The sequence below is a fragment of the Podarcis cretensis genome, assembly GCF_951804945.1.
Source record: "Podarcis cretensis genome assembly, chromosome: 6".
Classification (NCBI taxonomy): Eukaryota; Metazoa; Chordata; class Lepidosauria; order Squamata; family Lacertidae; genus Podarcis; species Podarcis cretensis.
Genome location: NC_137175.1, coordinates 60,636,251 through 60,662,567, shown reverse-complemented (window position 1 = coordinate 60,662,567; position 26,317 = coordinate 60,636,251). Strand labels below are relative to the sequence as shown.

The 26,317-nt window shown below is 41.5% G+C and overlaps 1 protein-coding gene across 2 annotated transcripts in view; it reads left to right on the top strand.

Annotated features, from left to right (window-relative positions):
- Positions 1 to 26,317, top strand: part of DAB1 (DAB adaptor protein 1) — a 666,637-nt gene that overhangs the window by 374,090 nt on the left and 266,230 nt on the right. For both annotated transcript variants that reach the window (XM_079982111.1, XM_079982112.1), the window contains one exon: positions 4,749 to 4,810. The gene's annotated coding sequence lies outside the window, so the exon portion shown is untranslated. The remainder of the gene's footprint in view (positions 1 to 4,748; positions 4,811 to 26,317) is intronic.

The window sequence follows — 26,317 nt, the reverse complement described above, 5'->3', positions numbered from 1 at the left end:
GCATGGAGTCATGAAAGTCATAAAGTGTGTGTGCGTGCACTGAGGAAGGGATGAATAGTCTGAAGTCCTTGTCTAGCCTCTTGCATGGAAGCAGAATCTACAAAGCTACACAGAACAGAACCAACCTCTTCAAGATCTTGCTTTCTCCTTCCCTGCACACTGCAGACACAAATTTATTTTGTTCTGCTATTCCACCTGTAAGTGTCCTTGTACAAGACAGCTGGTGACAATAGAAGACAGGCAATCAAAGCAAAACCATACAATAAGATAATAAACAGTAAATAAGTACTCAAAGCAAAAATAATACACACATAAGAAGCATTTTTACAGCGCGCGCACACACACACACTCCCCAAACTCAGAATGGAATTGTCTGAAAATCTTGATGTCAAGCTTATCTACACAGGGTTGATTTTTTTTTAACCTATCTCACTCCTTAACAGAAGCAAAAACACTCAGTTCTGCAAAGAATGAAGTTATCACACCTCATTCACATTATTATATTTATTATAAGCATAATATATTGCATACATACAGTATACACTCCAGATCCCCTAAGTAAGGAGCACATAAACAGATGCATACAACAATTTATATAGCTGTATGATATATAGATAGATATAGATATAGATATAGATATAGATATATAGATATAGGCAAATTATGCTCCATAAATCTGGTACAGCCCACAATTTGACTCTTTTATATTTAGCATACGATATGGGGGTTGTGTATTATTTTGGGTGGTTGTTGTTGTTTTTGTCTTGTGAGACAATGGAGTGCACCACCAGGGGTGAAGTCAAATTGCTGGAGAATCAGATCACCTGCTGTGACTGCAGAGACTGGTAACTTGTAACTGCTTCCTCCCATGTTGTTCTTGCTGTGTTGGCAGCACCAAAGTGACCTCTCTGGGGCACAAGCCTGAGTAGTATGTATGGAGGTCCTGGGCTGCCCAGATGACAAGACCTTGCTGGTCTCTCTGATTTGATCTAAAGGAAAGGAGAGCAATATATTTGGCACCAACTTTGCCAAGGAATTGCTGGAAGGAGGCATACAGGACATTATCCAACTGTTTTAGGGACTCCACTCCAGATTTATGTAGGGTTTACTACTTAGCCTTTTCTCTCTCCTGAAGATGTCCCTCAAGGCAGCGGGTATTTGACTCATTATATGCAAAAATTATACCCCAAATAGACTTTTTTAAAACAAAAACAACCCAAAACACAGCAATACTCAAGTACAGGAACAATGATCTTGGCTGCATTGAAATCTCTGAGGGTGGTGAGCAGTTTAAAGCCTTCCCTATTGTCATGGCCCCAGGCCAAGAATCCTCCTACAGCAGCAGCACTGAGGAGAAGATTCCTCCACTTCCTGGTCCTTGCACAGTGTGTCCACTGGCATCTCAACTCTAAAACACCCAAGTCTGGACCACAGACATCTCAGAGGACTGGGAGAACTCCCAGGATTTTTCTCTGAAACAGTCCCCACTGCTAGAAAAACCACTGCTTAAAAAGCAACTGGCTGCAGATGGACACTTAGCAGGTAGGGTTCCATCTTGACTACCTAGCCCACAATATAAGGCTCTGCCAGTTGTTCCAAGATACTTCTGAGATAGCTTGTGTTTTCTGACTCAGCTGCAGGATCATTAACCATGGTCCTGAACTTGTACTTTAGTCCTTATCCAAGGTCCTGAATTTTCCTTCCTTTCCCATCTGCTCCTAATGGAGTTATGGACTGGAAATGGGACAGATATTCAGGGAACAAAGATGCAAGAAACTTGCCTTAAAGTTTTTTATGAATTAATAAATTAATTTCAACTGACACTCTTGAAACAAAAAAAGTGCTGAAAGCCAGCATGGTTTGTGGGAATCGTATAGGAACCCGATTTCTCCATAAAAGAGAGGATGGAAATTTTTGGTTCCCCAGATGCTGTTGGACTCCATCCCTTATCAGTCTCAGTCAACATTGCCAATAGTCTGGGATAATTGTCCAGCAACAGATGTACTCCAGCAACACCAGGGCAGCAATCTAGACCTAGAACATTATTCCACATTTGGGCAGGTTTCTTTGGGGGTGGGAGGTGAAATTAGCATACTTTCAGAACATATTTTGTGGTGTGAACTTCCTGGGTCTTGTTTTGGGTTAAAAATCCTATTAAATATTAGTAGGAAAGATGTCAAGGTCAAACTGGAAAGTAGTACATTCATACCTTGGATCTCAAATGCCTTGGCTCCTGAACAAATCGGCTCTGGGATGATAAAAAACCGGAAGTGATTGTTCCAGTTTTCAAATGTTCTTTTGGAAGCCAAACATCTGATGGGGCTTCCACGGCAGCCAATCAGAAGCTGCATTTGGTTTCCAAATGTTTTGAAAGTCAAATGGACTTCCGGAACAGATTCTGTTCAACTTCCAAGGTACAACTGTATGTGACATGAGGATTTATTTTAGTATTATATTTGCAGACAAATTTTTGAAAAACTGTGTGTATCACAGTATGTACGCTCAAAATGCTGCAGACTTCTTTTGACACACACACACACACACGTGCGCGCACACACAGAGCGGCAAAGCCCTACTCAACATTCATCAAAGTATTCCTAAGTTAATGTTACTCTTCATAAAATAAATACATGAGGCTTCTGTGTGTATTCCAAGCCTTAGGGCTTTATATGTAGATCTGTGCCATTAAATAGAAATGCATTGGAGCTGCTATTCAAAGGGTCACAACTTTCAATACCAAAGGAAATTGCTGAAATTGTTTTAATATATCTGCTCTTTTTCTCTCCTTGAAATGTCCACCACAGCATATTGGTTCTTAAAGGATTGACTCTATTATTCCTAAAGACTCATTGAACACACCAAGTGTATGACTTTTATGTGTGCAGAAGAAAAGGTGGAGATTAAAGCCATTGGGGGGGGGGGCTTTCTTAGCAACGGAAAAACAAAACAAAAACCAAGGCCCTCACATATCTGTATAGTTATACAAAGAAGAGCCGCAGGGTTCTAGACAAATCTGAAGTGCTAAATTAGTCCACCCTTCTTAAACCAGCATTGTGGACCATTTTTGCAACATTTTTGGTCATATCTGTGAAAGGTGACCTTAAAATGTAATATTAAGAATAATGGGATGACTGAGAAACAATAAGCATGCCCATGTTGATCATATGATTATTGTGTCTCTCTCAAGTTGATTGCATGAATAGTCACCAGTCACTGCCACCAATAGGCATTTATTTACCATGTGAACAAAATGTTACATGGAGGATACGTTATCAAAAGATGATAATTTTATTCCTTGATAATTACTGGTCCCAAGTGATTGTGTGAATTGCCCTTAATCTGGTTTGGTTTCCCCCAGATGTTCTTTATTCTATATTCCTCCATGGATCTGCTTGATAAAAGCTCAGTCAACCAAACTAATGACAGATCGAATCATGAAATTGTAGAGTTGGAAGGGACCACAAGGTGATGCTAGTCCAACCTCCCAGCAATGCAGGGATCTTTTGTCCAACATGGGGCTTGAACCCACTCTCCTGATATTAAGAGTCTCATGCTCTACTGGCTGAGTTATCTGTATTTGTAAATCTGAGGCATCTAATCATAAGCCTGCATTTTTATTAAAGCTTATATGTTTAATCAGGGCTTGTATTTTAAAATGAGCTTAAAGATTTTCAAATGTTCATGCCAGGCAGAAGAGCAGCTGCCTAGAAAAACCCTGGCAAGATGTTTTTTCTCCTAGACAAGGGGGCCCCCTGATTTATAGCAGAAAACAATTCTCAAAGTCGTAAAAAGGGAATTACAGGCTGAGAGCCAAGGTTACACTGACCCTACAAATTAAGGGTTGATAAATAGTAAAATGAGCCATATCTTCTTCCTAAGGTTAAAAAGGCCAAGAGCAAATTGAAAAAGCAACTGGTCTGGCTGGCAGAAAGAGAGCATTTTTGGGAAGTCTTTTCTAAAGCTGTTTCTTTCTTAAACTAAGATCCTTTTAAGATTTCTTTTCCTTTTAAAAGGTTATTTATGTATTAAATATATTAGTTTAAATATAATTATGCAAAGGATTTAAGAAATGCTAGATTCTTATTTCATATAGTTGTAAGAGTTGTAACTATCCTGAAATTAAGTCAGCCACCAGCCCAACCTCCTGCCAGACAGGAGACGCCATCGAGCACTCCTGATATATGGTTGTCAGGCCTTTTGTTTAGAAACCTTCAAATGAAGGAGATCTCTCAATGTTGATGTGAACTCAAAATCCTTGACATATGTTTAAGATAAAAATTCAAGATTAACCATCTGTTTTGGAAGGCAATAGGGCAAGGAGGGCAAGAGGTGAGCTGGTAATTAAGATTCCTTGTTGAGACACATGTAAGATATATTACTACTTATTTGTCATTTATAGATAGCTCTTTGTGTCCCATAAAAGGGCAAAAGGAAATGGGTGTATCTTTTGTGATTGGTTCTAGCAAACAGCCAATAGGAATTTCAACCAGGCTGATTGGACAGAGGCAGCCACAGGAGGAGCAAGGGGGCTGGATTAAGGAAATATAAGTGCTGGCCAGAATGGCAGGAGGCCAGGCCAGAGCTTGGTAACCATATACCACTGTGCCTCATATTTATTTGTCTGACAAATAAATTATTATTTTAATTTCTCTATTGCTGCGTTGAATATTTCATTCCAGCTAAGCGTTAACCACAAGCAGGGTGCTACAAATCCAGTTCCCTAATTGGTATTTATTTCTTTTGAACAGTGGCCAAGGCATGGTGACTGCTAAGTGGATCTAGGCTTCATGACCAGAAACAGATTACTGAGGTAATTTGATGCTTTTATTATTATTATTGGTCGAAAGAACTGTGTTTGTTTCAACTATCAAACATGACTTCTAATGGCAGTAGACAATCAAAGGTCAGGAGGACAGACTGTATTTCATTTTAAATTAGCATTGGCAGACAGTAAAAGTATAGACATGAATTAGTAAGTCCTTTTTAATTCAGACAAAAGAAACATATTTTATACAGAGAACTGTTGGGCTGATCTTTCTCAATCTACGATCACTTAGTTACATGAAACAACTATTATAAAACAAACAACTATTATAAAACAGTTATCTGTTGTGCTCAAGGATATTGTGCAGTGTACAGATTTAGTCTTTGGTATTTGTGTGTGATAGGACCTGGTGGCCCCAATATATTATGAAAGTGAAGACTGACATTTATTTGACAGGTGTTTTATTGAGGCATACAATGTGGGCGTAAAACATCTTAGCACACATGTTTTGCAACTTCCTCTGCTTAGAGCTCACTTAGAGCTCCTAGCTCTAGCTCTAAGTGAGTCCATGCTTTCTGTACCTCTTTCCAGAAGAAGAGATATACATTTTGCTTGGCTTTCTTTTTGTTGTTTTTGTTTCTTTTAAAAACAAGGTAAACTGAAGTCCTTCAGCATAATGAGCAATGAGGCATGTAGGTTCCTGGTTATTTACTATGCTGTAAACAGCAGAAAAAGAGGAAATGCAAGTGAGCTGCATTTCAACTGTCTGTTCTGCTGCAACATACAGAATGAAACTTGTAGATCAGTGAAGAACATGAACACCACCAAGCTTCTGAGGCTTATAAATGCCATTATGAGGAAGATCCCAAGTCTTACTTTTACACACTGTGATAGAAGTGTAGAAAGAAGGAACATCTCTCACTCAAGCTTCTTCTCTTGCTGGTTCTCCGTAACATGGAAACAGGTGTTTTGAGGAGACCAAAGTAAAAATGCATTTGCTGTATCCCTAGATCCAGGAAAAGGAGCTGGGAACCTCTGCCTCATGGGACAAATTTGGCCTAACATGCCTCCCTATTTGGCCCCTGAGGCCATTTCAGCAAAACCCCACCCTTACTTGCTTTGCACATGAAATCATATATGACATAGGGAGTGGGAGGGAGGTAAGGGCATGGCTTGGTCAAAAGGGGCTTTACAGGCACGGCCAATTTGTGCAATTACTTCCAAATTGCTCAACAACCAGCTGGCTGTTGGGCACTTAGGAAGCAGTGAGCACAGGAATTGTGAAGCAGTTTGTGCAGTGCTTCCAAAATACATGAAAATCAGCAGACAATGAATTCATACCATGCTGGACACACCTGGCCACCACACTGTCTAGCTTGGACTGCATTATGAGGCTGCATCAGTTGGAAATGACTCTATTTTGCCCTTTCTGCTCAGAGGAGCTACAGTGGTGGAGCTTTCCACTGCCGGTCAAAGGATGATCTTCACAGTGGACCTCCCTTTAGCTCCTGGAGTGTCACCTTAGGGACTTAGGATTTCACACTCAGTATGTACAGTGTGTGTGTGGTCATATATTTTATCTTGCTTTTCATTTACATATTTTTTTTTCCAATTTTGGAAATACGCAATTGGTTCTAAAAAAAATCTAATTAGAAAATAGTAAATTGTATCTGTATCTTATAAATCTATATATGTCTATTTTGCCATATATACAAATGAGTCCTGTCAGCAGAAGCCTTCTGCAAGGATGCCTGCTTGTGCAATGGGGTCCTCCTCCTTCATCTCCCCTGTGTATCCTCTGTGATTTGCCAATTTTCACAATTTATATGGGGCTAAAATATGCTTGCCCTGATGGAATGATCACCTTTGCATAATGTTGAACTCCTCCCATGGATATACATAGGCACATGCACACAAGAAACAATGCAGTTTCTGACATGAAATGATGTTCAATCTGATCCTATAGATGTGTGCTCAGAAATGAGTCCTATTGTGTTCAATGGGACTTATTCCCAGGTAACAGTTCCTAGAATTTCAGCTTGGGTTTAAGGAAGTTCAGCTTGTATGTAGCAGTTCTTTGTTGTCACAATAATGCATTTGGCACTCTCATGCTGTGTCAGAAAAGGGTATGTGAGGAATATGTCCTCTTATTACAGCTCAGCAAAGCTAACAGGTACAAATAATGCTGAATATATCATGACAATGAATTTAATGCACACAGCACAATAAAAGGATTGCTAATATGCCAATAAAGTGATTGATAATGTACTGAAGGAGTTGATGGAAGTGGGAAGATCTCTGTGTAAATTGGATAAAATTGTATGTAAAGAACAGCTAGAAGAATGGATTTGCTTCAATATCTGGCCAGCTGGTTGCAGGCTTTTTGAAGCATTCTTTGTGTGTGCATTTGTATATGACTGTTTCACAAATTGCTTGAAGTAGCATATATGAAGAAAGGATTCCAAACAGTCTTTCCATCTAGGAAATGAGTAGAGTGAGACCTGTTTGAATTTGAATGCTGAAACTCTAGCAAAAGACCATCAAGTCATATTAGGAGCTGGGCAGCTGGCCATGATGATGATGATGATGATGATGTTGTTGTTGTTGTTGTTGTTGTTGTTGTTGTTGTTGTTGTTGTTGTTGTTGTTGTTGTTATTTTATTCTGCTCTACAGCTTTGGAATTTAAAGTGGCTTGTGATGAAAATAAAATAAAATCAGGTAAATCACAGCAAATGCAACATTAGTTGCCAGAATGAAGCCATATTAAACTAAAAATACTGTGACTTCCCTGTTTCACAGGAGAAAAGGAAAAGGGGAAGTTTGCATGTATAATTAGCTTTTAATCCTTAATAGCTGAAATGTTGTGAAGCTCTTGGCAGCCCTATGACAGGATACATTTGTAAGCCTATATATAGCATATTTAATCTTATCCTCCATCTGAAAAGTGCCTAGGTTTTCTGTTCTGGATGATGGATGGATGGATGGATAGGCACATACACTCACACAATTCTGCTTAAAGTAATCCCCTCTATCCTTTAGTCTGTAGCAAATATACCATGCTTGATTTAGAATTGTTGGTAAATTATTTATCTTCTGTGGCTCATGTTGTATAGAAAACAAATGGAACACTGTCTTTTGCCGAAGCTTTGAAAAAAGGGGAGACTTCCTTCGGAGAGAGGTGAAATAGCATATATACTTAACAAATGTAATTGGAACATTGGGGTTTACTTTAAAGGTTAAAGTGGGTTAGATGGATGTTTCTTGGGAAATGACTTAGGGCTTATGTGCCTTGAACTAAATCCCCCATTTTGCCCATCTTGAGCTTGCTACTTCGGCTGTGCACTCCTGCAAACTGGTTGCAAGACACTGTAGAAACAAATCCATTAGTTTTTGCTCAGGTTGATTATGATCATCCCAGTGGAGCAGACAGAGACTATCATTTTGACCTCTTTAACTGTCTTCTGGGGGAACTGCTTCCATAGGAAGTTTCTCTATGTAATTATTCCTGTGGATACCCTAACAGGAATCTCATACTGTAGTCTCCCTTCTAACCTCAAAAATCGACTTGGAGACAACTAATATAGTGTTTTTGCATCTATCTATTTTCTAGAATAATTTAGAAAGTGTTTCTGTTGATACAAATGCTTGATCCAGACTTGCAAATACATATGGAATTCAGCAAGGTAAGCAGTTAAGGATGATTTGCACCACATTTCCTGGGCACAGATTCCTCAGAATTATGCATCAGTTTCACCCAAGCAGCCATGTTTTCATTTCAGCTGTCATTGGGTGATGGATTCTTGACTTGGGGGCACAGCAGAAGTGTGTGAACCAAATCCTTGGTTGAGTTATTTGCTCTGCTTCCTAGTCCTGAATTGTTCCCTTTGGATACCATGCAGCGGAGGAGAGAACAGTATAAAATTCCACGAATAGTCATCAGTCGTTAAGTGCATGAGCACCTAATGCCAACATCACTAGAGTATTATTGGCAATATTTCTGAGTTGCAAGGGCAGTTATAGCATAGTCATCAGATTTTGGTGTCTGAAATAAAGCGGGATTTTCAGAACTTCTGCAAATACATTTATGAGAAACCTTTTGAAATAACTGCTAGGATGCATGGCACATTAGTCAGTAGGAAGCATTCATTTTCACAATGCCACATTTTACTACTAGCAATATTCATCACAAACTGTTGCTTCCATTTGGCAGTAGTGTCGTAACTTCCATCATGAATTGTGACTCTGTGGTGTTGAATTATACCGTTCAATTGCAACTACCATCTGATCTGCTTCATGCTGCGCAATCTTTAATTGGTACCTGCTTCTGTATGTGATCCAGTGTAGAATATTGCTGGAAATAATGCACTCATCTTCTCCTTACCTCCTTTGGAGAGTTGTTCCGCTTTCCCAGAGATCAAAGACAAGGAAGTAACAGGTGTGCCTCTCCAGGTTCAGGTAGTGCGACATGTTCTTTAGTTGATCTCCCACTGTGCACCCACAGTGAACTCCATCTGGCTTCCTTTGCACTGCTTCTGAGTAGAAGATGTAGCTGCTAGGAAGCATGGGTGTTCTGCAATATGCTACTTGGCACACAGTGTCTCAGGCATACCTGTCGGAGAACTGGGATCAAAAAGGAGGGAGGCCATAGTGGCAAGTATCAGCACAGTTCTACATTTCCTCTACACCATAGTATTTTTTTCCCTGTCAAATATGCTAATGATCATCAATGGCCTATTCATGTTTTATTTTATGTTAGTTTTTACTTAAGACCTCTTTTCTGCAAGTGATGATTAGGTGAATGTCCATAAAAAAACCTAACTTGTAAATGTATAAATATTGAACAATTTGCCTGATGAACCTAACTGCATTTATACTAGAATAATTGGTGTAATAGATAAGGGGGATGCAGTTGATATATTATATCTAGATCAGGAAGGTGACACTTGTGATACTCCTAATGTTCCTGGACTGCAACTCCCATCATCAGTGATAATTGCCCATGCTGACTGGGGCAGATGGAAATTGGAGTCCAAAAACATCTGAAGGGCCACAGGTGCCACACCCTGATCTAAATGCTGGGCAAACCTGTGGACATGCTCACATAGGATTCTACTAGGACAGAGATACAGTGGTACCTCGGGTTAATAACTTAATTCATTCAGGAGATCCGTTCTTAACCTGAAACTGTTCTTAACCTGAGGTACCACTTTAGCTAATGGGGCCTCCCACTGCTGCCGCATGATTTCCGTTCTCATCCTGAAGCAAAGTTCTTAACCCGAGGTACTATTTCTGGGTTAGCGGAGTCTGTAGCATGAAGCGTCTGTAACCTGAAGCATATGTAACCCGAGGTACCACTGTAACTTTTATTGTGTTGTGGGTCCAGTTTTTTAATTCAGAGATACCTCTCCCACTCCAATATTGAGTCCTGAAGAAACCAGCAGGAGAAGCCAGCTGGGGTATTTTTGGTTATATCAAGCCAATGACTGCATACAACTACTGCTCCAAATCACCAGGAATTATTTGCACAAAGGAGGCAATGAAGGTACCTTGTACTTCCAAGTGATCACTGGTGTATGTGCGGTGGGATCATCACTGAGAATGAAGCAGCCACACATAAGGCCTTGCTCAACTAGGAAGTGTCACTATATATTCACTGAGTAAATAACCCCTAGGCTAAACCAGCATTCAATTCACTGGTGTTTAGTATTTTTATTTAAAATGTAAAGCTAGGTGGTGGAAGTAGGAGTGGTGAAAAGCAGCCTCTGATTTCTTCCATAATGTCATGCTTGCCTTTCCTCTAAAATATCCTAAAATAGCTCACGAGAAAGTACTATAATGAATGCAATTAGATGAACATACTACATCCACATACTCTTCCACTGTATTGAAACAGCAAGTGCTAGTACTGACCTTTAATGCCCTAAATGGCCTCATCCCAGGATATCTGAAGGAGCATCTCCACCTCCATCATTCAGCCCAGACACTAAGGTCCACTTCCGAGGCCTTCAGGAGGTTCCCTCACTGCGAGAAGTGAGGTTACAGGAAACCAGGCAGAGGGCTTTCTTGGTAGTGGTGCCCGCCCTGTGGAATGCCCTCCCGTCAGATGTCAAGGAAATAAACAACTATCCGACTTTTAGAAGATATCTGAAGGCAGCCCTGTTTAGGGAAGTTTTTAATGTCTGACATTTTATTATTTTTTGTATTTTGCTAGAAGCTGCCCAAGAGTGGCTGGAGAAACCCAGCCAGATGGATGGGGTATAAACAATAAAATTATTAGCATTATTATTATTAACAGATAGCAGAATAAGCAGTTCTGTCCAAAGGAGGAAACCTAAGAGTTGATGAAAATGGAGCAGGGGAGGAGGGAGAAAACAGGAAAAGCCAAATAGATTTTTCAGGATGATATGGGTATTCCTTTTTTAAAAAATGAGATTTCCAACTGCACTGCTTGGGAAGGGAGAACTGGAATCAGGAGAATGGCCTGGGGTGCATAAGTATTTGAGAATGTGGGTCTGTAGAAACGAGATGAGACAGATTTGTGGCCTGCTGTTTGTTTCATAGTAGATTTGGCTATAAAATGCTACTGATTTGATAGAAAGTTTGCGTACTCAGAATAAAACCCATCACATCAAATTGAAAGAAGAAATGTGAATAATGTAAGGGTTCCTGGCTCTTTCTGTAACACTTTGCAACTTGCTGGTAAAAATCACATACAGCTGTCTCAGCATGCAAACACACACATACCAGTCTGCATGTTGACGGAACAGCATCTGCCTCTGTAACCACATTGTGTTGTGTGAGAAAAGGAAAGAAGAAAGATTACTGTGCCACTTTTAAGGCTTTGTCCAGGTAGGGGATGCAAACAAATGGTGCCTTCCCAGGTGCATAAAATACCTATAGCTAGCCAAATTATTTTGTCCCTTGCAGCAGAAAACCCCCAAAGTGCCTCTCTCTGTGAGTAAAAAATACAATAAAATAAATAGCACAACTAAAAACTTTTTTGTTTTGGTAAGGCTACTGAAATATGTGTTTTAATATAGACCGAAAAATCTATTTGTCTTCTCCACTTTGTGTGCGCGTGCATGTGTGTGTATACACACACAGTAGTACCTCTGGATGCGAACGGGATCCGTTCCGGAGCCCTGTTCACATCCTGAAGCAAACGCAATCCGCGGATGCGGGTTGCGATTTGCCACTTCCGCGCATGCGCGACATCATTTTGAGCATCTGCGCATGCGTGAGCGGCGAGACCTGGAAGTAACACACTCCGTTACTTCTGGGTCACCGCGGAGCACAACCCGAAAATGCTTAACCTGAAGCTACTTCAACCTGAGATATGACTATATATATATATATATATATATATATATATATATATATAATATTTATATATGGTTTTATTTTGATTTTTTTTAGGTTACCTTGTTTTTAACTCTGACTTTCATTGATATATTTCGCATTATTTATTTATTTATTTATTATGGAAACACAAAATCAACCATTTTCTGCCCTTTCAATGACACCTGAAATGACATCCTTGGGGCAGCTGGGGTGTAGGAAGGGGGGCGCGGGGTTGTCTGCCCCGGGTGTCACCCTGAGGGGGGTGGTGACAAAATGGCAGGTGGCCGAGGGCTACACTCACTGTAGGGCAGCTGAGGGTGTGCACGCCATTGTTATGGGTGCCGCTCGAGCGTCTTCCGTACGGCGCTCGAGTGGCGCTAGCGGTATCAACACTGCACATGCGCCATCTGTATCAGCACCGCGCATGCACCACGGTGCCAGAGGAGCTTTCTTTCACCACTGGGGGCAGCCTCTCCCTCTGGGAAACGACAGAGGTTTGTTTGTCTTCCTGTCCTTGAGTTAGAAATTAAGATTGTATCATAAATGCAGGAATTAACATTGGTTTCCATTAGGGTTCATCACAGCCATGATTTCAACTTAAATTAGTGTGTATTCTATTCATATGTGGTAAAGTAAGAGGTGTGCCAAAATTATCTCCACAGGTATTTCTCTGGATTCTCTGTATGAAATGTGCATGCCTGAGTTAGCAGAATGAAAAGCAAAACACAGCTGGAGCGTTCAATAGATGAGGGGTTGCATGTGGGGTTGTAAGCCACATTTAGAAGTGAGAGAATGAGAATTGAAGAGATTTAAAGCAGGTTCTAAGCAAGGATTTGGTGGCATGAAAATACCGAGGAGAAGCACCTAAAAAGCACTCTACAAAGTCCCATTTTCAGTCCTGCAACACAGGTGACTAGGGACAGAGAATGCAGCATGGAGTAAGTATAGTTACTAATTAGAAACTGGCCTGGAATAGGGATTAGATCATGAAAAAAATAAATGGAAAGGAAGAGCACACAAGTGTGTGACATTTTCTTTCTATCAGCTGATTATTGGGAGCCACCTGTTGATCTTCCTCACTTGCCATACCAGGAAATGCCAGACTTTCATACTTAAACATAGGGCGAGCAGCCAGTGAACTGCTAGTTGTTGGTTTTTTCCTATAAGCCTCTTGCTGTTAAGGAAAACTGCCACCAGTTGCTGTCTCCTCTTCATGACACTTAATGCCACCAGCCCCTTTAAACCACTTAAAACAACATGAAAGTAGATAATGGGCCTAGCATTATGCAAAACAAGCCTGAAGGAACCCAAAGCCCAATGGAAATCACGTTAAAATGTTTTATGAGTAGAAAATCCAAGACCACACGTGAAATAAGAATACAGCCGTACCTTGGTTTTCGAACAGCTTAGTTCTCTAACGTTTTGGCTTCTGAACGCCACAAACCTGGAAGTAACTGTTCCAGTTTGTGAACTATTTTTGGAAGCCGAACGTGCAGCGTTCTGTGGCTTCCAATTGGCTATAGGAGCTTCCTAAAGCCAATCAGAAGCCATGATTTAGTTTCTGAATGTTTTGGAAGTTGAATGGACTTCCAGAATAGATTCCGTTCAACTTCCAAGGTATGACTGTATGTGTAAGCATGCATGATAGCCACTCAGTTACAGTATCCAAAACCCTCAAGCAGTGATCTCCAAATTCCTCCAATTGTTATATGAGATCACCTGGACTGCAACCTTCAATTTTTTTTGAAGGGACTGTGCAGACTTTGGCAATTTTAACAGAGGCCTTTCAAAGTATTATTTTAATCCAACTCCACCCACTCTACCTCTGGTTTTTATAATTGCTGCCTCTAAGTTCCCCCCAAGAAACAAATATAAATTTACAGGCACATTTTAATCAGGAAAACAGCATGGAGAGTTTCTCCTGATAGCATTTTGGGAAGTTCCCATGAAAAACTTCAGGAGATTCTAATTATGGATCTCCTCCATTGTGTCCAGTTTGGCTCAAGAGATTGTTATTTTAGTTTTAATTATTTCAGAACAGTTTAAATGGATGTTAATTACTCATTGGAAGATCAGGGCCTTACATCACGTAGGGCACTTATTAAAGCACTATAGGCTCCCTACTGCAGTTATTCAACTATCTGAGTGTTGCAGAAATGGGGGTGGAATGGGAGTGACAGGCTCATCCTTGCTGCCCCCCTTCTGTAATGGTAATCAAGGGGCGGGGGGGGGGATGAGTGTCAAGAGCTTGTAAATGCTCAGAATGTTATGCATATTCTTGGAATCTTGGTGTCAATGCACAGATCAGTCTTGCTGTAGCACAACCTTAGTTTTGATTAGCTGAAACCACAGAGCCTAGGACCTGCCGATCAGAAGGTCAGCGGTTTGAATCCCCACGACGGGCTGAGCTCCCATTGCTCAGTCCCATCTCCTGCCAACCTAGCAGTTCGAAAGCATGTCAAAGTGCAAGTAGATAAGTAGGTACCGCTCCAGCGGGAGGGTAAACGGTGTTTCTGAGCGCTGCTCTGGTTCGCCAGAAGCGACTTAGTCATGCTGGCCACATGACTCGGAAGCTGTACACCGACTCCCTCGGCCAATAAAGCGAGATGAGTGCCGCAACCCCAGAGTCGGTCACGACTGGACCTAATGGTCAGGGGTCCCTTTACCTTTACCTTTACCTTTACCTTTACCTTTACCTTTACCTTTACCTTTACCAAGTCATGCTGTTGGTGAAGTGGTCATCTGAACTGATTCATCACATCCACAGGTTACCAGCAATCCTGTGCTGAGCTGAGCACAAAAATGAACTCAGATCAACACAGGCTGGGGAACTCCAGCTGGAAACTCAATTGTTTGGCATCCCAATGAAGATAATTTGTGGGGTTGTCTCACAAATTAGTTCCAGCACACTGAAATTTATCATCCTGTGGTTATGCTGTGCTGTTATTCATCCCTCTTAATTCCTTAAAACAAACCAGTGAAAGCTGTGCTTTAAGAATGTTACTTGGTCCTTTAATAAAACACAGCAATTCTGAACTGCCTGCTGGGAGTGAATTTTTTTTGGACGAAGCTATCAGGTTTTATTTAAAGGCCTGCATTGGATTGCACGTTGAGAGGAAAAGCAATCCAAGTGTCAAAATTGATGAAGCTGCCCAAAGCTCCCCCTTCTAACTCTGGGTGGAATTCAACATATTGTTATGTGGGGTACGCATGTGGAGAATGGTGTCTGCTCATGCAGAGGGGCTTCCTTCCCCCCTCTTCCATCCATCTAAGTCATTCCATGTGCCCATAAACATATTCTGGAGGTTTGCCCAAACATCCAGAGCAGATTGGGGGATGTGGGAGCATCCAGTGGGAATGTGGGGGGAAGCCCCTGTGCATGAAAATACCTTATTCCCAGCATGCATACTGCACTTAGCACTACAGGGACTTCCACCCAGAATGCAGAGTCTTGCATGGCAAGATAAATGACTGGCTCTGCTTGCTCTGGTAAGTGAATAGGGAGCTAATGAGGCTTTTGAGTTTGTGATAAAAGGGAAGTAGAGAATTAGGCCAGATTCTTTTCAGTGACTCTCCCCTAATGATATATAATACATCAACACAGCTTCCTGCATTTTGGGACTCTCCTTGGGGTGTGTGGCTATAGGAGCTGCCATGATGAGATCATGCACAAATCCCTGTTTAATTCTGCATGTAGTAATCCATAAAATGTTCTGGTCATTTTAGCCAGAAGAAGATTTAGGCCAGGGGTGAGGAACATCAGACCCTTCAAACTCTTCTCAGGCTACACCCATCACTGGCCCTGCTTTGCCTCCCTCCCAAAGTGTTTCTGCTTGGTGGAACGTGTCATTGAACTCTGATAACGCCTCTTGTTTGTCTGGATAGAGGTTAGAGTGGGATGTGTGAGTGTGTATACAAACCAGACTATTGTAAAAAGGTGAAATTTACATCCATTGTTCTAGCTGGCCCCACCTACCACTGACATGTGACCATGGCAAGGTTGGCCAGAAGGGAATGTGGTCCTCAGACTGAAAAAGGATCCCACATGTCATCAAGGCAATGGCTAAGGGCTGGATCAAAAGCCCTTTTGTTTTTCAAGAATAAAGGTTGTGAGCCTGGGTTATTTTGAGGGAAATGTTCAGGTTGACTAGCTAGCTAGAATTTGAAGCTGTGAGCTTTAAGTTGTTAACTGTGAGCCTCCATAAATTTGTGCAGTATGAAGCTTTTGATATGTTAAGTGGAGCTCCTCCATGTGAAAACTAGAAGTGCTTCTGAAATCGGAGTCGTCTGAATTTTTGACCCTAATTTTGGGGGAGTTCTGAATTGCCTAGTCTTGTTTCTGAAGTGGAATGAATAGGAATCCCCACCATTATTTATTTCCAAGTATTATACAGAGTTCTGTGCTTGCACAGTTTGCTGCAGCTTTTATTTGGGTCTTTCCTTCCCCTGCCCCATGGGCATTGATAAATCACAGCAAAGGACAACCATCTTGATGTGATTGCACATGCAATTTTATCGACAAAGCTTTTATGTGTGACTGTTTAACAGTGCACAGGATCAAATACCTCAGGCTATGATCTGAGATAACCTAAGGCTGAAGCTAAGCAGCTATGCCTCCTTATGGGAGAAAGGTAGGATATAAATATAGTAAGAAACACATGCATCAGTAAAACACTACCTGAAGATAAACCTGACACAATTATACCTACCATCACAGAAAACTGATTTCTTTTTTTGAGCTGGGCTGAATGTTTGGCCCACCCAAATTCTGAATGTTTCTGGACGGGTGGGAGAAAACTTTTTTGGAGATTTTTGGCAGGAAACATAAATTTATAAGAGGAAGGGGAGAAATAGTCAGTTTACAGTTATGAGCTGGTCTAAAGACTTCTTTGGGGGCCAACTTGCCTCATCTGTTCAGAAGGATGGTGACACAGGAAGGCCTTCCTAGGCATGTTCAGGATGTGGCTCGGGTTGGGGACAGGTAAAATGGCCTCTCCTTGCCCTCAAGCAGAGTCTGACTACTTTTACATTTGAAGGCATCTGCCTGATATTGGGTAGCAATTTCCTTACCAATGGTTTCCCTCTGCAGGTTTTGATAGTTATGTTTAATAAAGTGGCCTGTAGTTCAACCCAGCTACTGATGTCAGCGTCATTATTTCAACCCTCAGTTGCAATCTAGATCCAAAACTGATCAGAGAGCAAAGTATTTTAGGCTTTCCCTTTGTAATGAAGACACAGCAATGGCCTGGTTATCATGTGGGATGGCTTTTCCAGCATCCTCCTGATCTATTCATAGAAACTTCAACTATGTTCGCATTTGATCTTGTTCAGTAAAAATATCTCCCATGGTGTGGGGGGAAGAGTGGAAGGAAGAAAGCCTCCTTTATATAGTTCAAGCACACATCGTTCTGCCTAACTGTTCGTAAGGCTCTTCCATCCTCAGACTGTTTATCCCAGAGTAGATCTACAGAATTATTTACATCTCTTTCTGAGGTCAACAAGGCCATTTAAGACTTAAGTATTTCTGGACTGCAAAAGTACTATTTTGATTTCAGAAGTTGGATTAGTGATGATGTGTCTTTTTCATAAGTGAAAATAGCTTTAGGCAAAGAGCTGTTCCAACTTTCTTGAGTGGGAATTACGCCTTTGCTCAGAGATACGTCACGGCCAGATGGTTATATTGGAACAAGAGGCAGCAAAAATACATTCTAGATATATTTACACCTGTGAAGGCTCATGTTCAGGATTGTGTCTCAAAAGCAAGGGGGGAAAAAACACAAAAAAACGGGGTGCAGAGGCATTTCTGGCTTCAAAATGAGACATGTTGGTTTGCAGAACTCAGGGCTAAAGCCAGCAATTAAGAACTCTTTCCAGAGCAGAAGGTTTTAAATAAGTAATATACCCTAGTAAAATAAGCCCAATGGCAACATTGCATCTTTCTTGAGATGTCACATTCTGATTTACTTCCTCTGGCCCCCCACCAAATAATAATTTCCACCTCTAAAAAGATGATGATCATGTTTGTGTTTACATTCCTGGTTGGCCGCTCTTTAAAAGGTTGTGTTGCGTTGATGCTAGTCCTTTGATTCTCATTACAGCTACTTAGGTTTCTAAAGGAGAAAGGAAGAGAAATAAAGGCCCTTCTGGGCCTTAATATAGGGAACAAAGGTGGGCAGACATCCTGGGCTTGTATAGAAGTGCTCTCAGGCCAGGACATTTGAGGGCAGAGGTCCATTTCCCCATTCACAGTGATCAAACACAGCAGGGGATAGACTTACTACATTTTGAATTGTTATTATTATTTACATTTTTTATTGGCCTTCCACCATGTACTTAAGGCAGTGTACGAACAGTATAGTAAAGATACCATAAAAACATCAACATTAAAACCATAGCACCACTGTAGCAGTTCCTCCAGAAATAGGAGGAAGAAACACATCTGTTTTTTATGAGTCAGAGAAGAGAAATTAGATAATTTTTACATTAGCAAATCTACGGATTGATTTTAGGTTCTACACTAACTAAAAGGCCAATAGGAGCCAAATTTGGGCACACTACATAGCAAAAGGAGGGTATGCCCTTACCTTAAAAAAAGGCCTGATTTTCAGCTGGTAGAAATTCTTCAATTCAGTTCACATTTCCTGAACCACATGGAAAATGAAGCACAACAACTCTGACTTTTGCAATGCAGTTCTCCAGCTAAGTAATGTGCACAAAAATGAATACGGGAGAGTAAAATGTGTTTTAAAATGCATTTCTTGGCACATTGCATTAAGGGAAATAGTTTTACAAAAAGAAATGTATACTAAGCAAAGTTGGATAAAAATATATTAGAAGTCTGCATTAGAATGCAGATAGCTTTTCATGAGGATTTTTAATTTTATTTTTATCAAACTGATGTGCCAATGTAGAGAACCGAATTTAAGCCTGGAAAAATGAGAAACTGGGAAAAACCAATATTGATAAATTCACCCATCCCTAATCATGGTGAATTATTTCTTCCCCAACCCAAAAGAGAAGCATAAAGTGCTGCATTGGTCTGTGTGGGTGGCGATCCAAAATGTTTTGCCCCATTTCCTCGGGTTCTCCCTGCATGCAACATGTTTGGTGTCAATTAGCCTTTAATTTATATAGAAGTCATTTTATGAGGATGAACAATTTGTTCTGCCTTATTATTGTGACATGGAAGAAAGGTGGATATATCAGTGATGAGCATGTGGAGGGCTATGCTTTCCAGGCACCAGTTCCTATTGAATCATGTGCATCATCTTAGCATTTATAAAACAGCCAGTGGTTAAAGTAACACCTGCTGGTAGTCCTTCACATGTTTGCAAAATGCAAGTAAGGATGAGTCTGTAGGAAACCTAGATAAAAGCACCACAGCCCTCCGTCACTCTGGGTGGTATTTGTATGCTGTACCTAGATGACAAAAAAGAAGAAGAAGCAGGTATAAAGGTGTTTATTGATTTTGAAGAGGCGTTAGGAATAAAGCTTCTTTGAACAAAGCCCTTTGTTGAGACTCTTGGCACTGACACATGTTGCTTATATTGCTTTGTCTCCAAGCAACTTAGAAAGGAAATACTGAGTTTCTGCTAGCTATTGTGATCAGGCTGTATAGCCCAGAAGCATGGTAACATGGCTTGTGAGATATAAAATTCAGCTCACAGAAATGCAACAAATGGGTGCTGACATCTTAACATCAGTTATGGATGTTTTATGTGATTTAACCATGGTTTCTGGCTTGCGAGAAAACTAGGAGCCTAGTATTACTCGGGAACTTAATCCCAAAATCCACAGAGTTTTGAAATCAGTGGTTAAAATGAGTGCAGTTTTGAAAGGTTCAGTCCACCATCTTGATTCAGAATGATGGCCAATTGTGGCTCGAGGACCCGAACCCTGCGCAGTGGAATGAAACACAAGGACACGTGATATAAGGTTAATGGGCAAGAAAAGGCCACAACTTTATTGATTACAGCAAGTGAAAAGGTATTGGTTTAGGCATTGGATTACGTCAGCTGACTCCACCCACTTGGAGAGGGGTGAGTAAAAAAAAACAAAGGGGGGTTTATTCACCAGTAGGTGGAGCCTGTTGATGCTAATCCAACTACAGGCTCTCCCCTGATGTCACCGAGGGTCGTGCCATGGCCTCCTGCCAAGCAGGCATCGGACAGAATACACGACCGCCGGATTCCTTTAACGGAATACCCAAAAATTGAAGGCGCAGGCGATGGCCACACCTAGCCCTTCGACACCACAACACATTATTCCAATGCCTAACCTACCCACCAATACCACGAAAGTTGTGACGATTGCTACGAGGTAGGCGAAAAAACCAAAAAGCCTAATGCCAAATAGAAAAACTCCTACCAGGCCCCCTGGACAACCAGGGTGACCAACCTAAGGTCCATAGCAAGGCCAAAAGAAAACTGGAAACCCTGCTCTAAGGGAGTGGAGGGTGGGTGACTCGTGACGGGACGACAAAAAGAGAGGGCTGGAAGCTGGCGCCGCAGCAATTCAGGCTGCTGTACACGCCCCCTTGAAGGCACCTGGTTGGGTGCCTGGCCGAGGGCGGGGGTGCCAGCCAGGTGAGTGGGAGGCAGGGGGCAAACGCCCCCCTGCTTGAGGCGGAGTCCGGCTCCCAGCCACAACCACTGCCCTCTCTTGCAGGGAGGAGAGTCTTTGTATCAGAATACAGATGTAAACCTATTCTTGGGAACCGTCTTGCAAAATCTGGTTACAATATCTTAAGAGGTGTCCAAATGCAGAGTGAACAAATAATTTTCCAAAATATTTTGTAGGTAACAGAAAACACATTCTGTTTGCATCTTTCCCCACAACAAACACCATTAAAATGTGTTTATTCCCCACCTTTTCTCAAAGGAGCTCAACGTGGCATGCAAATACCTGCCAAAGGAGAATCAGACTCAGTCCCAAGGTGGATAAATAAACTGTTTTCATTGGGAGCACTGCTTCTCCTATGCTGATACTGATCTTCATGGCTGCTCTTTAAAAATTAGACATGCTAATTGTAACCATGCAATTTCAAAGTTGCATAAACTGTACTTAGAGGTGTCACCATTCCCCCTCAATATCTTCTATTTGCATTATATATATTTTTTACATGTTCCAGGGGCACATGGCATAATGGCAATACTTTATGGCCCCAAATGCGCCAATGCAGCACACTGAATTGCATTAGCACTATTTAATATTGTCGTGTTGGTTTTGTCTTTTCATTTGGAGAGATCACCTCTGCCTTCAGCAGCACCTTACTAATCTCTACTTTTCCTCATTGCTGACAACCCTGCTTTGTTTAATAGGATGAGAAAGAGCATCTAACATTGCTTGAACTCATCTGATGCCTTGTCAGTGCAGGATTAAACACCAATTACTGTAATTCAAGCTGCAGCTTTAGAGAGGGAAGGGAGGAGACAATCACTTAATAAATTTATTATGAATGCAAATGAGCCCTACATAAATCATACTACCTCATTAAGGAAGGCATTCAGTCATCTAAATACACAGGTGGCAGAGGTTAACTTTGCAGTCATGACACCAACTCTGGCATCATTTCTTAGGCAACTGAATGACGAGTCATTACGACGGTAATGTTCTGGGTTCTCGTCCTTATATTACAGGATAATTTGCTCTGGCGATGCGAAGACTGGAATGAATGCTAGAAAATGTGAGACAAATAATGGAGAGGCTATGGAATCATAGGTTTTACCTATTGCTATTTTAGTTTATGGTAGATGTCAAGGCAAGTGATGCCTGGTGCCCATTGGGACTGGTAGACCAACGGTGGGTGCAGCCAGAGCCAACGACAGGCAAAGCCACCCCCTGGCTGGTTGTATGTAAGGAGGTAGACAGTTGGGGATTGAGGGCAGACTGAGGTTGGTGGGGCAGTGACCCATTTGCCCTAATGGACCAGCCTGCACTGCTCAGGGCAACTCTCCACATTGTTTCCAAAAACTTTCACAAATTAAGAGGTTGTCAGTTAACGTATCTTCAGTGGAAACCAGAGGGTTCCCTTCTGCTGCTCCACATTTAGATTCTACCTTATTAACTTTCCAGTATCTTTTTCTTTAAAAGTGAGCTTATTTGAACATTCTTTATCTGAATCCCCTATTTGTTTGAATTCCCTGCTGAGGTTCAGTTAATCTTTCTCAGTGTCATAAACTATGGTTTATTTCCCAGTTTCATAAACTGGGGTTTATGAAGCTGGAAATTAGCACAAGGTCTAAGTGCTCTTTGCCCCTTTCCTTACTTACACTCAAGTCTGCAACTTCATTCTTGGCTTGTATTGATGATGCTCATGATGATCATATTCCCATTATGGCAACATTTCCATTGAGATTTACATGTTGTTGTTATATCATCCCATTATGCCACCTATTCATACATCTTACTGTCTATATCTACTGTATCTAGGTATATATTTTCTATGCATGAAGAACTAATATAATGAATCTATTGAGTGGCAGGCAGAAAACATGATAGGGGAAGGAGGAGGTCTGGGGATGTTTTTAATATTTCTCATCAAGGCTTCATGGCCTTTTCAAGCTCCATGTAGCCAGTTCTGTGTTGCATGATGGCTGGGACACATCAACAAAGTGACTCTCTGTCTTAATTTAGTTATACCTATGGTGAAAACTATCCAGTCACAGCACGACAACACAAACAACAGCCTGCCATATGTTGTGTCTAATGACTTAGGCTGGTGGGTGTGTCTGTCATTCTCCCAGCATATTTCTAGGGCCAGGTGCCTGTGGCAATGCAGCTGTTATCCCTTTTATTCCTTGTTTCATTTTCCTCTTGGCTGCTGCTGCTGTCTGTAGCCAGGAAGTTTAAGCTGTGGCTGATGTGATACAGTTTTAGAAATATAGCACTTGGGTGAGGATGTGATTGCTATAGCCTAGTGCACACTGAATTGTTGCCATATTGTACAGGTAATGATGTCAGGCAACAGTACTGATCGGAAATCTGAGCAGATTCATTTTGTGCTTCTGGAAAAGGGAAGAAGTCTGCTGATGTCCATTAGATTGCCAATTGAAATATACCGCATATCTGAAAGGGCATTAGACAAAAGAAACACACAGCACAACAGCTCATTTTCACAAGATGTAGTGATGGTCACCAACTTTGGTGCCTTTAAATGAAAATGAGACAAATTTGTAGAGGATAAGGCTGTTGGTCTTTATGAACAATGATGACTGGGTTCTGCTCCTAGTGTTGGAGGCATCATACTTCTGAGCACCAGTTGTTGGGAATCACAGTGACATTCCTGTCCTGCTTGCGGACTTCCCACAGGTCTCTGGTTGGCCACTTTAAGAACAGCATGTTGTACTAGATCAACCTTTGGCCAGATCCAGCAGGGTTTTGCTCATGCTTTGGAAAAGAAAAAATGCTCCCGCAGTGCTTTGAAGAAAAACAGCTTTCTTCACAGAGGGAAACATGCTGCAGTTTGAGGAGCACTTTCCCCTCTGCAGAGTATTTAGGAGATTCATTCTAGCCAGCAATTAGCTGATTTCAGGTTAAAGGGAGCCTCTTTGAGGTACACTGGGAGCATCTCTTTGAATATGTTTGTTCTATAGTGACCTCCTTTGAACTTTGCTGGTGTCAGTCACCTGGCATCATTTTATTATCAGATGACTGACAGGTAGGTTATATGAATTCAAAAGGGAACCACAGCCAGCAATTTGGCTGCTGTGTTTTGGACCAGTCATATTCACGAGCAGCCCCACATAAAGTGCATTGAAATAATCCAGTCTAGAAGTTACCAGAGCACAAGGCCAAGTCATCTTTGTCCAAAATTCATTGAATATTGATATTCTGGTTTAGCATGCAGAGCTTGTTTATTAAATTGAATGCTATTTTTTCGTACCCCCTATAACCTCTTAGTTCGTTTGGTTAGGCTTATAGCTAGCAAGATCTGGTGTAGCCAATGTGGTGCCCTCCAAACTTTGTGGACTACAACTCCCACCATCTCTGACCACTTACTGAGCAGGCTGAAGCTGATGATTTGAGTCCAAGAACATCAAGAACATTGGCTAGTGCTGGGCTAGATCATTTGGTTTTGTATATATCGCTTCCCCAGCAGCCTTCTTGTTAATTTCAGTAGGGCTTGTGGAGACTAACATCTCACTTTACATGTTTAATCAGTCCTAAACACCAGAGACTAGACTCGCCTGTAATATTAAATGAAAGCTGTACAAGGAGCTGGGATCATGTTGAAAGTATGCAGTTAATTATCTGGCCAAATCAAGTCGGCATTCCTGACAGAAGCCCTGATAAAATAGCCTATTTGGATGTAATTTTACATATCTGTTTTCTTTTTCTTGGATCTATCTCTGCAGTTCTAGGTTGCTTCTGAGTTCATCAGCTCCTGCTGCTTCTCGTTTCCTTGAAGCTGTCCTAATCCTCAATTTGTGACATCATGACTACTTGAGAAAGGGAGATAATTGTGATTTCACAAACTGTGCATTGTGACCTTTAAGTGAGGGAGACACAGCAGGAAGAGAGAGATTCCTAAGCAACAAAGAGTATATTTTAGAGAAAATATCCTATGCAGTCTATATCTATATATATGCATCTAGGTAGTGGAGTATCCAGATGATGCTATCAGCAAAATGATATTTAAGTGGAAAACTTTTTCAGAGTTTTCCCATGATGCCCAGTAACTATTGCATTAGCCAAGGACTCAGGTACAGTATTATTTACAGTAAAGAGCTTCTTACAACACCATTGCAGAACAGATGGAAGAGCCTTTTTGTGTGGTTAATTTTTATTTGGATATTAAAGCCCCTTTTCACATTGACAGAGAATATTACAAAGCATCCTTAGAAGAAAAGTCATTCTCAGTGGAAGAGCTGCTTATTGATACAATCCTTGGGGAGGGCCCCAACTGAATATTTAAAAAGTGATTTATGTTTGTGTAAGCAATGTCAGTGGCAAATGAAAATCAGGTTCAAAGATGCATACTTCTGATTTTTATTTTACTCTGCCTGTCAGAGTATCTTGTACATCTCAGGGGAAAGTGTGAGGCACGGGATGCCAACATGGTACCCACTCATGTGTCCAGAGAGACCTTCGCTGGTGCGACTTCCGGTCGGCGCCAGCGTTTAATGGCGGTCCGAGCCTCGAGCTCCGAGGCAGGACTGCTTCGCTAGTTCGGGTCTTACCCGCTACGGCGAGCGGGGGACCCCTAAAATCACAGGCGCGGAGCCTGTGAACAAAGGAGATTCGGTGGGCACCTTTTGCGCCCCCCGGCACTGTGAAGGAGCCTTTTTAAAGGCTTCTGAGCGGCATCGGGGTAAGCGCGGTGCTGAGAGTCGTCACCCAGCTAGCGGAGTGAAGCCGCGTCGCCATGAACGGAGAGCGCCGATTCCTTCCTGGAACTGGAAATTGACTACAACACCCGTGAGTAAGATTGGAAATTGACGGGACACTAAAATAAGAAATTTGGCTGAAAGCGGGAAAGGCATAAATTAAGGAAGTCTGCCTCCCCGGAGCTGCAGGAGAAACAAAGCAACGAAAAATCAAGCTGCATTTGAAGGGAACTTTTTTTTTTTTTTAAAGCTGTCAAACTGACATCGGACTTAAATTTCCCCCCCGACAGGCAGGAGAAGGGGGGAAGGGATTGGGACATTGTTAACCTGCTGGAAAATTAGTGGGAAAATAAGACCTTCCACTGTCAAACCCCCCCAGGACGGGCTGCCCAAACAAGACACCGGGATATGAACTGTCATTTAAAACTCTTTAAAGTGGGGGCTTGTTTGTAACAAAGTTACTGGACTTTAGATTTACCCTGTTGCATTTTGGCTACATAGAAGACAGAGAGTTTACGGTTTGGACATTGGAAACTACTGGCTACTGTTATACTTTCTTGCTCCTTTGTTTTTCCTTGCCATTTGGATACAATTGAATGCTCCCTCTAGAGGGTTTCAAGTGAAATTGTTGCATTTGGAAAAGTAACAGTGGGATTTTCCACTTGGAAACTAATTCTGTGAAAACGACCTTGAGGATATGAGTGGCCCAACAGAAGAGATAGTAACAAGGCTTAAAGCAAAACAATCCCAGAAGAAAAGGGGCTCGATATCAGGAACTGCACCAGCTGCACAGGAAAAAACAGCAGCTTCTATGGATCCTATGACACAGGCACTCCTTAAAATAAATCAATCTCTGGAAGCACTGACAAAGCTGTCGACAGAG